This window comes from Falco punctatus (genome assembly GCF_963210335.1).
Source record: "Falco punctatus genome assembly, chromosome: 8".
NCBI lineage: Eukaryota > Metazoa > Chordata > Aves > Falconiformes > Falconidae > Falco > Falco punctatus.
In genome coordinates, this window is record NC_137588.1 from 51751585 (window position 1) to 51765439 (window position 13855).

Below are 13855 nucleotides of genomic sequence, written 5' to 3' on the forward strand. Positions count from 1 at the left end.
ATCGAGTGCTACCAAATGCTTTGGCCTAAGAGAAGAAAATATTTTCTCTTGTTCAAGATAATTTTACCCCAACTAGAATTGCTGTACAACTGCTAACGTGGGATAAGTTCCATAAATCTTACTCAAGGGAGAACTAGCCTTACAGTAATTAAATTGTAATTCTTAACTCTACCATCTTACAAAGGTTTTGTTCAAGATTCCAATTTGATTCTCCTGATGATTACAAAACCTCTAAATTTGTTGATTAGAAAAAAATGAGATGATGCTTCCCTTACTGGTCTATTTTCTTACTTTAGTAATACAAAAAGGTTTATCAAAAGATGGTTTGTGCACATAGTTATCCTGCCATTATATCTATGACTTTGAGTGTTTAAAAAAAAAAACCAAACAAAAATACAACAAAAAAACAAAACAGAACAAAAACAAACAAAAAAATGAAGTTCCAGAACTACAATTCCAATTCTTGTATCAATCAACTGGATTGTTGATGTGTTGTCCTTCCCTTCCCCAGTTTGTGGTAACTTGTAAGTATCCAGTTCCAGGTGTGTCACTTCTCCCTGGCATGAGCAGAATGGAGCACATTTGTAAGTTGCTAAAGGTGCCACTTGACTAATGCAGCTGACTAATGGGCTTAACATGTTTATGCAGAGAATTACTAAATTCTTGCTGCAATTATGTCATCACGAGAGTATTTGTGGCAAATAATAAGAATGTTATCTACAACAGTAGATAGGGTTGGGAATATGAATATGTAGAGACTTCTCCAGTACTCTGGTGCATAAGAGGTTATTTCAAAATCTTCTATTGGAAATATTCTCATTGCTCCCATTTTTACAGCAGATATCTTTTTCTTGACTTGGGAAAGTTTGACAACAAAGAGTCACATGTGACAGCAAAACTTAATCAGATTTGGTTTTATAAGCTGGAATACAAACACCACTTCCTGGCAGTATTTTGGGTTGGAATTACTTAATTTAGGGAGCACTCAAAACCTGCAAACATTTCTTGTTTCTGTATAGTCATCCTTTTCTCAGATGATGGCCAGCAACTTATTTAGAAGCAGAGATTCCATTAATTTTTGCCAGAAGTATCTCTGGTTGAAAAAGTTGAGTGGAAAAGGCTAGGTTTTTGGATGAGTGTGTAGGACCAGAACCTAACTTTCAATAGTTCAGAAACTCAGAAGTTTCAGAGCGCACTAGAAATTGCTTCTCTCCCCTTCTCCAAGCAGGAATAAGAAAACCCTTGGAAGAGAAAGCCATAATTTATATCTAGGGCACCCGAAGGGTATGCATTTTAGAATCTGCTTTTATAAAATTAAAACATCTTTTAAAAAAGATTTTAAAAAAAAATGCTAAAAATCCACTTTACTGAGTTCTGAACAGTTTTCTGCCAACTTTTGCTCTTACCTCCTTATAGCAAATTTTATTTTATCAAAAATTAATGGGCAGGTGACTTTGAAAATAAGCAAGCTTGTTAATAGCAACTCATTGCTGTCTTATTTTGCCTGTCTTGCAAGGAGTTTTTCTATGTAACATGCTTGATTCTTTTTTACACCATTTTAGTATGACGTTTTGACTCTGAGAGACCACATACATGGTGATGCTGTTTTAGCAGTGTGTCTCCTAGCTTTAGAGCTCCAGCTTTCAAACAAGTTTTCAGTGGCTGGAGACAGCAAGTCCCAATGTAATTGGCCACAGCTGAGTCAGGTAGCACAAGGTGGAGGGTACTGTTAACAGGGGGAATTAAATCCCTTCTGTTGCATCAAATCTGTCTGATAGGAGGACATGACCTTATTTGTTTCTCATTTTACAGTATCTTCTGGTCTGAAGGAGACCTTGAAGTGGGAAGAAGTGAGTGATGGGTATCTAGCCCTTGAAGCAGGGAGGGGAGAATGCAGAAACTGTTCTCCCTGCACATGTGCCATCACCAGTCAGAGCTCCCAGGGCACAGCCTGACAAGAAAGATGCCTTAATACATATTATTTTCTCAAAAAACTGTCTAATAATAACAAAATAACTTTTGTTATTTTTATTAATTTTTATTATTTTTGTTATTGCAAAATGAATCTGAATTAAGAAAATCAGAAGTAAATTACCCTCTATGATATGTGTGTTATGATAATCCCACCTCTTCCTCCTTTTTTATTTTTTGGTTTTTTTCCCCTCACCCCCTGTGGATATCATTTGGTATAACGTGATCACAAGGAAGCGGTGGTGAAATTCATGTGATTAAATAATTGTAAAAGATATTTTATTTTGAAAGTGGTGAAACTAAATGAAGACTTCATTTTGTACAATGGAGACTATATATTCAAATTTTGAAAATATTCTGGGATTGAATTTGAGAGACGTCAGTGGAATATGACCTCCAAGCTGCGAAACACTCTGTACTTCTTAGTTCAAATAATGTTTCAAAATGACCCATTGCCTTTTAGTATCTCAAAGCTGGTGTGATTGCCAGACAAAAAGAAAATATCTATAACAGCCAAACATATTGTCCAGCAATGTTGAAGACCTAGACATTGGCTTACTAGGGAATATCTGTTTAGATGCTTGGACGGTGCAGTCAGATGTTTAACAGAATTATTTAAAGGCAATTTAGTCAGCAGTATCTACTTCCCACTGAATTTCACTTAGTCACTTCTGTAAATTGCATATGTACCTTCTACATCTATAGGAACTTGAAGTTATCTGGCCCAAAGGCAGCTGAATAGCTGAAATCTGTTAAAACTATGGTCTTATTTCTGTTTTCCACTACTAGAAGATAATCATGTTTAAGGCTAGTCCTCAAATGGCCAAGGTTTCAACCTTGGAGACTGTTGTTGAATGGGGATATTAAAACTGTTTGTGACATTTAGTCAGTGTGACCTGTTAGAAACACCTGTACATATTACTTTTCACTAGCATAACTAATTTTGTAAGAAATGTAGCTGCAACTGCAGTATTTTCATCACTTTCCTTTTTTTCTCCTTTCTTTTTCCTCTTGTTCAGAGATTAAGCTATTAAATATTCCTGGCTGAAAACCAAATCTATTATTTTGTAAAATTAACAAATCATAAATCTAAGTATAGCTGTTTCCTTGTAGGAACAGGATTTTGTTAATTTTCTAAGTAACAAACTCCTACAGAACAGGAGACAAATTATAGTGTTTGGTGTTGATTTTTATTTATACTAAGCTTTTCTAAATTTAAGCTTACACAGTAGTGTGGACTAGGCATGAGTTGAGCCGCCACTGCCGGTGTTTCAATTCTAAAACAAGTATTCAAATCCTTTGGTGGGTTTGTTTAACAGATGACTCATATAACCAACAAAATGGGAAACATATCTTCATATAAAACTGTCTGTTATGAAGCCATGTCAGAATACAGAAGGGGAGAATGGACAGGGTTTTTTCTTTTCTAGTCTCAATGGATATTACCATTTGTTTTTCTTGATATTATCTGACTGAATGCCTGGAAGATGGTTCCAAATGCATCATATAATATGTTAAATCTGTGCACAAAATATGCATGGCTTCATAATAAATATAAACCTTCACTCTAAAAGAGGTAGATATGACTGAAGGATAAGATTAGTGAAAGTGCTAGTATGGTCTCAGGCCAATACTATTTATTCTTTTTTTAAGCATCTATTCTTATAATTAATCAATTCATATAAAACCCAGAAGCCTGTAGCCTACAAAAATATATTCATAATTTAATGTTGAGTTTTTAGGCTAAAGGGTTTTTTTAATTATTAATCATTAAGGGTGTCTGAAGATATAATTTCACATAAAACACAGAATATTGCTGCAATATTATCCACCGCTTGTTGGTACTTGAATTTTAGTAAGGAATTGCTGTTTGCAAGATTATTAATGAAAAGGTAACATAGAAATTTGTGAGCAAGTATGCTCGGTAAATACTTGCATGCTTCCCGGTAGGTTTTGGGATAATCTATTCAGGAAGTGAAAGAAATATCAGGTAACCTAAGTGATGTTGCTAAATTAATGGAAGGGTGTAAAGGATGAACATGTAAAGCAACAACACTTAGTAGTTCATAACTCAGGCAGTACCTTTTGCATACAAATATATAAAAGAATTAAAAGGTGATTAAATAGCTGTGACTTGCAAAAAGATTTTTATTAGAAAGGAATAACAATATATTGGTCACTTGCACATAAATATAGAGTTGTAAATGGTTTACCAATTGCAAGCAAAAGTGTGGAGGAGAGTCTAACAAAAAACCCAGCTGATATACAGAGACAGTGAATGACCTTATTAATTCTGTAAGATGCTATTGGATGCTTACACCCAAAAGCTGTTCTCTTTATTTGTTTTGTTTCTTCCTGTGCTATATTTTTTTCTAACAAGTACTGAACAACCATGTATTGGTTTACTAAGTGATTCTGTGGCATTATGAAACATTCTGGACACGGTTATTAATAAGATGACACTCAACTCTACAGTAACTTTTTATCTAACCCAGATCTTACAGTTTTGCTGCTCTTGTGTTAGCTAATTATTAGGAGGCTGTGGATAAAAGTGAAATTGCTGTAACTTACTGAGACTAAAATAGGCCTTTCTTTCCCCTATGTGCCCTTATAGAGATGCATTTAAATGAAAACCAAAATGATAAATGGTTAAGAAAAAAAAGTCAAATGCAGCAAGTTGCACCATCTTTGTTAAGGCAGTTTGCAACATGTCAGGTTTTAATGTCTTCATAGACTTAAATGTTTTGGTGTCTTTGGTACCCAGGGGTTTCTTCTGATATACAAGATGAAATAGAAACACTGCAATGGTTTTCAGAGCAAAAGACTTGTCCTATCCTTTGCAATCTACAGCACAACTACATATTATGCTAAATCTACAGTAATGAGCTGCTGTACTTTCAAGCTCTGTGGTGATTTGACCAGATGCAAGGAGCTCTAGACTGGTCTATCAGAGGACGCTATTGATCATAGCAACTGCCTATCTGCTAATCTTAATGATTAACAACTTGAGAGGACTGTGTGAAACTTATTTTGGTAGTCTACCAAAAGCAATAAATAAAACTCAGCATTGAAAGAAACTGATTGTAAAGATAGTAGTTCTAGAAGATTTATATTCTGTTCTCAGAGTACAAAGCATAGTATTTCTAATGTATTTATTTTACAGACTTGAAAAAGAATTTGACTTATCCTGCATCAGAATGTATGTATAAGAGTTGACATTTTCATAAGGCTCTTGCTGATTGCATGGAAGCAATACACTCCATTCTAGCTAATATAATCTATTTTGGTAACAGACATTTGGGTCAATCTGTTCTCATACAAATTCTTAATAAACACATTATTCCCCCACCCCCCTCTGCCCCGCCCCACCCCTTGCAGTCTGAATAGATGGGAAAATGTAAAGCAAATGGGCAAGCTAGAAGAATTGCATCTTTATATTTCCAAGAAATGTTGTTATTGTTTGCTACTATATAGTATAAGAACTATAAAAATAAATCTTGCTTTTTATTGTATTCTACGAAGTTTCAGGGTGCAATTTCGAAACTGTATTTTCTGAGTCAAAGAATAAAAGCTGGTATTTCTGCAGAGAGATGGCTAAGCATGTAGTTATCCTGTCTGCATGTGCAAACAAAGATTATTGCAGTCTCATTGCCTGCACCTTGCTTTCAAACTTTGGCCTTCATTTTATTTACAGAGCTGTTTATTAAATAATGTAGGAATTTGATTCCACTGTGCCTCTTTTTCATAAGGGTTGTAGAATATAAATGAATTAGGGTTATGTTCTGAAACCATTTTATGGTACAGCAAGATTTAATATGAAGTACATCTAATTAAAATTAGAACTTGATTGCCAACTTCTGACCTACTCTAATGCTTATATATTTGGTTATCTTCGAGAGTGCTAGCATTAATTTTTTCAATAATTGAAAAGTATTATTGCATTTAAAAATATTTAGCAACTATTAAATTTAATAACTGAACCTATTTGACTAAAATCATTAAAAATCATTTGAGTCTGTAGTGCATTTCAAACTGCTCAGACCAGTCTGTAAGCTTGAAGAGTCAGTTTCACAAGCATCACTAAACAGCTTGTGTCATTCAGCACTTAATAGAATAAAAGAGAATTAAATGCCTTCATGGAGGATTTCTCTTCATGAGCAAGAAAATTCTAACCACCAAAGAATTGCCCCGTAAGATAAGATAATCAGAAAGAAATAGTTCCAGTGACTGGAGTCTATTGGGTGTGTTTGTGTGTGTATTGGTTTGGGTTGTTGTGGTTTGGGTTTTGTTGTTTGGCTGTGGGGGATTGATCAGTAGGTTTTTTTGTGGAAGGCAGCCTTATAGACAAAGCGGCCTTTTGCTGATACAGAAAGCGTTTCTTTTTTCTGGAGATCAATGATTTGTTTTTTTGAAGAATTCACAAGAAAAACCAAGCCTCAGGAACATATTAGATTCTGGGGAATGTGATGTCTATCTACTATGTGGCTTTGTACACAGAAACAGGACTGACAGTCTCTGATCAGGAAAACTTCAGCATCTGAGAAGCTGTGTCAAGATGCTTCTCAAGAAAACCTTCCTGTATTAGAGCCCATTATCGGGTATAAGCTCTTTAAAACAACCATTGAGAAAGGTTCCAGTGTATGTATGCACATTGTTCAGTCATATTGTCACAGAATCTTTGTATTGCTAAATCCCAGTTTTAAGTCTTTAATTAATAGAAGCTCAGTCTGGTTCTTGGAGATTCATTTTGCCAAGATCACAATTTTTTGAGGTATTTTAATTGAAAGAAACTGGGACCTGAAATTCTGTGTCAGCATGAAAGGTAAAAAAACCTCAAACAAAACCCAAAAAAAAGCCCCAACGTTTTTTCCCCTTGCATATTCTGCTTTGAATGACAGGATGGGAAGAGAAAAGAGAGAGGAGGGAGAGCTTTTCTAATGAGTGGTTTGACAACTCCTCCTTTACATTGAAATACTATTGCTCTTTTTTGTTGGGGTTGTGCGGTTTTTTTGGCTGACAACTTACAGTTCTAACAAATATCTGTAAAAAATCAGTGTCTTATATTGCATCATAACAAAGGCAGCTCAATTCAGCATGGACCACTGACAAACAAATATCAATTTAATAAAATATTTACAAGGACAAAACAGAGGTGTCCTAATTGTGATAATGAGCTGCTGTTTTCATTTTCCGTGGCTCACCCGTGAAGGGAGGGGTCCCTACTGTAGTCCATGAGAAGCAGAGCTTCAAGAAGGCTACGTAGCCCTCCTGAGTCCCTGAAAGTAGAGGTGCTTATACTGTATACTTCACTGTCTTTTAATTCTGCTTTGTTTTTTGCTACTGGTTTTGTCAATACTGACTTAGTTTTTGTAGCATTTTTATAATATACAATCCAAAGTATTGAAAAAAGTGGAAATGCGGCAGCATTTTTTGTGCCTTTTTTCCCCACTACATGCAGCCCATGTCGGTATCTTTGTTGGTTACCTTGGAAACTATCACAGGGTGAAGTTTGATTGGCTGCATTCTCCAATTGATTATTAAAGTCATGGGCAGTTTCAAGTGGCAGACATCTCATAGGTTGCACAGAGTAAGTAGCACTAAATGATTCACAACTTAAGATTCTTTTATTTTGAAGCAAGCCACATGAAGCGGTACATCTGTAATGCCTTGAAAGTTTGACTGAAATGAGTAATGGATTTAAAATTTCATCTTTTTTGAAGCTACAGTAGTTTCTGGGGCTTCTTTCCCCCTACCCCCACCCACACCCACACCCCAACACACACACCCCGTTAACTCTTCATTTCATGTGTAGAGCTATTCCTTGATTATGTGTTTTTTTCCTGGCGATAACTGCTATGGGACATGCTTCTGGCACTAGAAGGGAGGAGCAAAGGGAATCGGAAAAAAAGCCCCCAAACAACCCCAAAATCCCATACTGAAAACAGGACAGATCTTTCTAAGAAACTATTTACTGTTACAAAATATAATATTACTTTTTATATTGTAAAAAGAATAGGAGTAGTTAGCATCATTTGAGATGCTTATATTCTTCCCCTTTTTTATGTTTTAGGAGTTTACATCAGAATTATTTAAAAACCTTTCCTGCTGACATCTGTGACTTCATAAATAACGATAGGCTACAGTCTGATGAATTCAGTATCCTTGATTCTGCTTTGCTTACATTTTTTTTCAACAGTATAGGAACACATCTTTTGTTTTCAAACAAAAATTCACTAAGCCTCTTTATGTCAAATTCTCAGTTACTTTTGAAAAGATTAATTGTATGGCACAAAGCAAAAAATATTGTCTCAAGAAATTAATCTTGTTTTATCTAAAAGAAATTATATCATCCATAACTTTGTTGATAATGTGAAAATGTTGTTGTTCCCTATATATAACACCTATACTTCGGTCTTGCCTTTAGTATCTTATGTTACGTGACCATCACTATTGATCAAAAAAGCTGAATACCTGACCTTAGTGAAGAGTTTAGTTTGTATCACATTGCAAAGATCTAATGTCCCAGATTACTCTAGGATGCTTATATGATTGTATTAGGAGGAAAGAATGAGCATAAAGTAGAACTACTAGACCATTATAGCTATACTTACCATCTCTATTTTTCAGCTGCTACTTTCTTAGGACCAGCATTTCGTTTTGAGTCTTGAATGACGCCGGTACTTTTTTGTAATTGTGGACATTTTTTTCAATTCAGAGACTAACGTATAGATAAAGTACATCTTTACTGTCAGGGTTGAGCACTGAGGTAATTAATAGCAATAGAAGAGGTTGCCCAAGGAGGTTTTGCAGTCTCCACCTTTGTAAGTTTTCAAGACCTGACTGGATAAAGTCCTGAGCTCTCCCTGACATCAGAGCTAACTCTGCTTTTAGCAGGAGACTGGGCTAAATGACTGCTGAAGTCTCCCCCAGCCTGACTTATCCTATTCCATGAACCATCTCCATGATAACTGTGTTTTATTCCCAGCTAGTGTTTATCTGGCTGTAGCTTTTAGCTATTGGTTTCCATCACTCCTTGTCCTGCCGCTAAAGAACTCTGTGGTACTTGGTGTCTCTCTCATTGTGAGTGAATACTTAAATACAAGCAGCAAGCTGCCCCTCAGTCTGTTTCAAGACAAGCAGCTAGACAGACAATTTGTCTGCCCCCTAAGTTATATGCTCCATTTTGCCCTGGACAGGGTAGGGCAAAAATATCTACTTTTTGGTAATGCATATACTGAAGCTGGATGCAGGATTCCCCTTTCAGCATTTTCAGTGATGCCCACGGAAGTTTCCTCTTCCTTCCTGTTTCAAGTTGGTAAAAAATATTCTGAGCAAAGGTCTGAATCAGAATATTCTGATCAAACAATTTTCTATGCAATTTTATTTGTTTTGTGAAAAAGTGATTAGAGGCAAACTCCTGTCTTATTTCTTACAACTTTGCTAATCGATTGGGCAGTCAGATGTTAAGCATAGACAGCCAGACACAGATGTCTGCAGGGCTACTCCAATCTCTTAACTCTGATGTAGCGATATTACTCGTTCTTTTAAAGCAGGAAACCCCAGTAATTTGAGGGCTAACCCTCCAAAGCAATCAGTTATGTTTTTCTGCATGGATGGAATACAGTACTGAATTGTACTCATTTTTGATGCCCTGCAAAAATTAAGTTTATTACGTGTAAGCAATTACCTTAATCAACCAAATTTGTAATCTTTTGAAAGAATAAAATCAAGCTTTTAGTCCAGACCAATTATCTCTGAAATCATGTAGCTGGGAATTAAGTATTTTTTTCTATACTTTAATTTGTCAAACTGTTGCAGCAGCTTTCTGTTATTTTGCCAAGAACTGCAGTTGGGCATCTGGCCTGTGGTTACCTGATTCATCCCTCTTGGCATTTTTAGTATGGGCACAACATTGGCTCTCTTCTAATAAATCATGGAAAACTGGAGAAACTCCAGAAGATTAGAAAATTAACACTAGCAGACAAGAGATCTCTTCTGCCTGCTCTCCTTTAGTACTCTGGGGTTTTTTGTTTGTGTTTTTTCTTCTAGGTTTTCTGATTTTTCTGATGTTTATCCATGGTAAGGTTTTCTTAGCATCCTTCCTAATAATTAATTGTCAACAAATTATTTTTCAGCTTCCTCTGCAAAAACTTGTCCTGGGTTTTAGTGTTTTGGTTTGGATTTTTTTTTTTCATATAAAGCATTATTATTTTTACTTTTTTTTTTATTTATCCCTAGTTATTATGCTATGAATTATACCATTTGGTATTGTATATACTACAGGTACGTTTTTCCCCTTTATATGGGGTTTCTACTTTTCATGAAATTACACTAAGTTGTTTAGAAAAGCATGTTAAGGCTGACGGTACCTAGGAGGAAAAAAACACCTCAAAAATGTATTCCAAATTAAAAATGGCAGAATTGACTTAATCTTAGCAGTCCAACTGTCTGGGAGAGAATCCTAAATTCAAGTTGAGACAGAAGGGATTGAGATGGCTGTATTTCTCATTGAAACATGAAGAACAGAACTTTTAATTAAAGATTTTCTGTATCACTAATCCTAAAATCAAGTTGAGAAATAAGAATAGGCTTAAATAGCTTAAGATTTTCTAGGCTAAAAACATTATCTGTACTTTATCTGTTCGATTTTTCCATGCTTCATAACTTTTAATTTATATTAGTTACTTATCTGATTTATTTTTGGGGTTTTTTTACTAATCCAGTTTCTGTCTTCACCTGATCACTGAAATGAAGTTGTCTCTTTCTAGTACTATCATAAATTTAGAACTTTTAATATTCTGATCTTAAGAAACCTTTGATTTTTTCAATCTTGTTTTTCTAAGTTTTTCATGCTGGCCAATAAATTTCTTTTGAGGGAAAGAGAACTTTCTTAAGCACTGAAGATGGGGGAGTGCTGCTTGTTTGTTCATGTCGAAAGAAATTGGTCAGGATGATTTGTCTCTAAATGACCACCAAAGTCCAGAATACTACCAGTTGCAGTGTTTTCTGTGTTTTGAAAATTGAATAGCATTTTATTACTTTGACTGCGTGAGATCATTGGCCAGTCTTCCACACTGAAGTTCTAACACACTGCTGAGCCCATACATTCCAAAGGTGTGCTGAAGAAATGATTCTTCCTGTTCTGTGGGCTGATTCAGGGATGAACCTTCCTGGGCTTGTTAAAGCATGAAATACACATTTATAACTATGATTTAGAGGTTCTTGCACCCCTGAAACAAGTGATGAATTTCCATCTGCTTACTAATTTAAATAGTTTGTAATCAACGATTTCAATACCAGTAACCAGCATCAATAATACCAATTATATATCTGTTCATTTCCCATCACTGAGAATTTCCAATTTATCTTCCAGGTTAACCACTCTTTATTGTGGACATATAAACAAATGAAATATTCTTTCACTTGTTCTTTATTTATATTTGATGCCTTAGTATCTCAGTTACCATAATATTACACAATACTTTATTGATGATTTTCTAATCCTCTGTTCAGAAAGTTAGCCTTTTTATATATAAAGATTCAGGCTGTTCCATTCACATTCAATCTTTCTTTCTCATGGAAACCTGATTTAATATTCTACAAATTAATATAATTAGCTTCATACCAACCATCCAACAGTTTCCTTCAATTGTGAGAGCTATGAAAATACTGCTTGCGCTTCCCTGCTCCTCTGCCTCTGATTCCACTGGAAATAATCTTCCTATATGTTAAATTTAGCAAGTTGAACAAATACTTTACTTGGTTTGCAGTATTATCTGTATAACCTTTGTTTTCTAAATCTCTAATTTGATGAAGTACTGATGCTTGTGGAGAATTCCCTAATGGTATCTCAAGGACCTGGAATGTTGCTTAGTGCTTTCTCTGGTGGATACTTAAATATTTTAAGTCAGATTCTGATGTGGAGTAGCACCCTCAGGTGTCATTAGTTGGACAGGAGATCTTGGCATACTGCATTAGGGCAGGACCTGCTGCTGCCTGGCTCACTTTCATAGATCTGTTCCGTTCACTCTCTTTCCTGTCCCCTGCACAGTCCCTACACTTGCCTTTGCCACCGGTTCTTGCTCTCTTGGTTCAGTTTTTCTCTAGAAAATGTTGTTTGTGTTCTCTGTTCCTAAGATTTTGTGGTGCCGCTAACTCTGCCCCTGTTGCAGGTAAGACTGGACATACTCTAGTTGAACTACCTGATCTATATTCTTGGCTACCCACTTAAAACCAATTTGTAAAGATGTTTAGGCTCTTAACTCATTTTGAAGACAGTTACATGCCTAAGTATAGTTAAAAACCCGCTTGTTTCAGTACCTTATTCATACCTCAAAGATTTACTTGTGAAGGTTAAGCACTAGAGATTTGGGAGGCACTGAAACACATACCCCAGATAGAAAGCTGCAGTGTAACTTTCAAACTGCATGCTTGTTTACCAGATGATTCCATAGGACATTAGGTGCTGCTTGTAGCAACAAGGCCCTATGGGGGTGTGAAGCAGTGAGGATGCAACAGTACTTAATAGGTGGTGTTTTGAATATGCAATTAGACTTGGAAATTGTTTCCTGTAACATCTCACCAGTTTACAAAAATGAGCTGACTTAGAACAGTGCTAACTGGCAGGTTATGCCTGACCTTGGTCGTCATCTCCCAGTCTAGTCAGCTGTAAAATCCTCAGCCTGATCATAGTTGTATCAGTTCATATTTGCATCCTAGGAAACATCACTGTGACAAACTGGTAGATACAGAGCAGCTGTAACAGCTGCTGGTGCTTTCAGAATCCAACAACAAAAAACCACCCTGAAACCAGTGAACGTCTATCAATGTTTTCATTGTGTTTAGACTGCTTACAGGCCCGATTCAATGGAACTAAATCTTTGCTGACTGGATTTACAAAAGAAAGGGCAGGGGCCAAACCTGACGATAAGCATTTTTAGGATGCAAACATGCAGTGACTGGCTTCATACAGCAATATTTTTTTCAAGAGGCAATAGGTGAATCAAATTGGAAATACTATTCCTTGTCTATGGGGATTTTGAGATCAAGTACAGTTTTATCTCCCTTTTACCTGAAATTAGGCAAGTTAATTTACTGTGTCATGCTAACTGAAATATATTTCAGATAGTGCAATAGTTCAGTAATTGCTTGCTTCATTTCTTACTTTTCTGATAAGTAAGCCACTCTGAGGCCTGCTTTCAGTTTCTTGTGTCTGTGCCATATATATTTTTCTGGACAGAGTGTTATATTTACTATATAAGAAAAATTCACTCCTTTAGACTTTCTAGAAGTAGCTTTCTGTTTGTACTGATTTTTCTAATTACTATTATTCATGCTCCCAGATAAGCAGTACTGGTCAGGGCATTGTGTGGGGTGTTTTGTTTTTTGTTTTGTTGTTGTTTTGTGGCTTTTTATTTCCCCCGAAGACACACACTCTTGACTGTTAGATTGGTGTTCAGAAGAATATTTGATTCAAATTGTGTAAATACTTATTGACTATATTATTAGAATCTATTAAAACAGATGCAGAAACTTGTTAATAGAATGGACAAAGAATAACTGCTTTTCTGTTTTCCTTTCCAAACTTAGGCTAGTAATAATTCACAGTGGCTTAAAATTCATAGAACTACTTGTGCTTAAGAAATGTCATTAAGTATTTTAATTTGAAATGCACAACTTGAAGTAATGGGCAGGCATTGTTTTGTAGGCTACACAGGTCAAACTTTTCGAAGTTCATATGGCTATTCCGACTGGAATTGGTCTTCTGCTGGATGCTGAGGTGTGGTTTGATGACATCTCTGCCTGACTCGGGCAAGGTCAAACAGTACACAGTGAAAGAATTTAGAAACTTCCTTCAGTCTATTGGTGGATATTCCTGGAGCTC

The 13855-nt window shown here is 35.7% G+C and overlaps 1 protein-coding gene across 1 annotated transcript in view; it reads left to right on the top strand.

Annotated features, from left to right (window-relative positions):
* The window catches only part of GABRB2 (gamma-aminobutyric acid type A receptor subunit beta2), a 229586-nt gene that overhangs the window by 16761 nt on the left and 198970 nt on the right, over nucleotides 1-13855 (top strand). Inside the window, exon 1 of the mRNA XM_080399297.1 lies at nucleotides 1-13855. This exon is cut by the window's left edge and continues 16761 nt beyond it; it is cut by the window's right edge and continues 15057 nt beyond it. The gene's annotated coding sequence lies outside the window, so the exon portion shown is untranslated.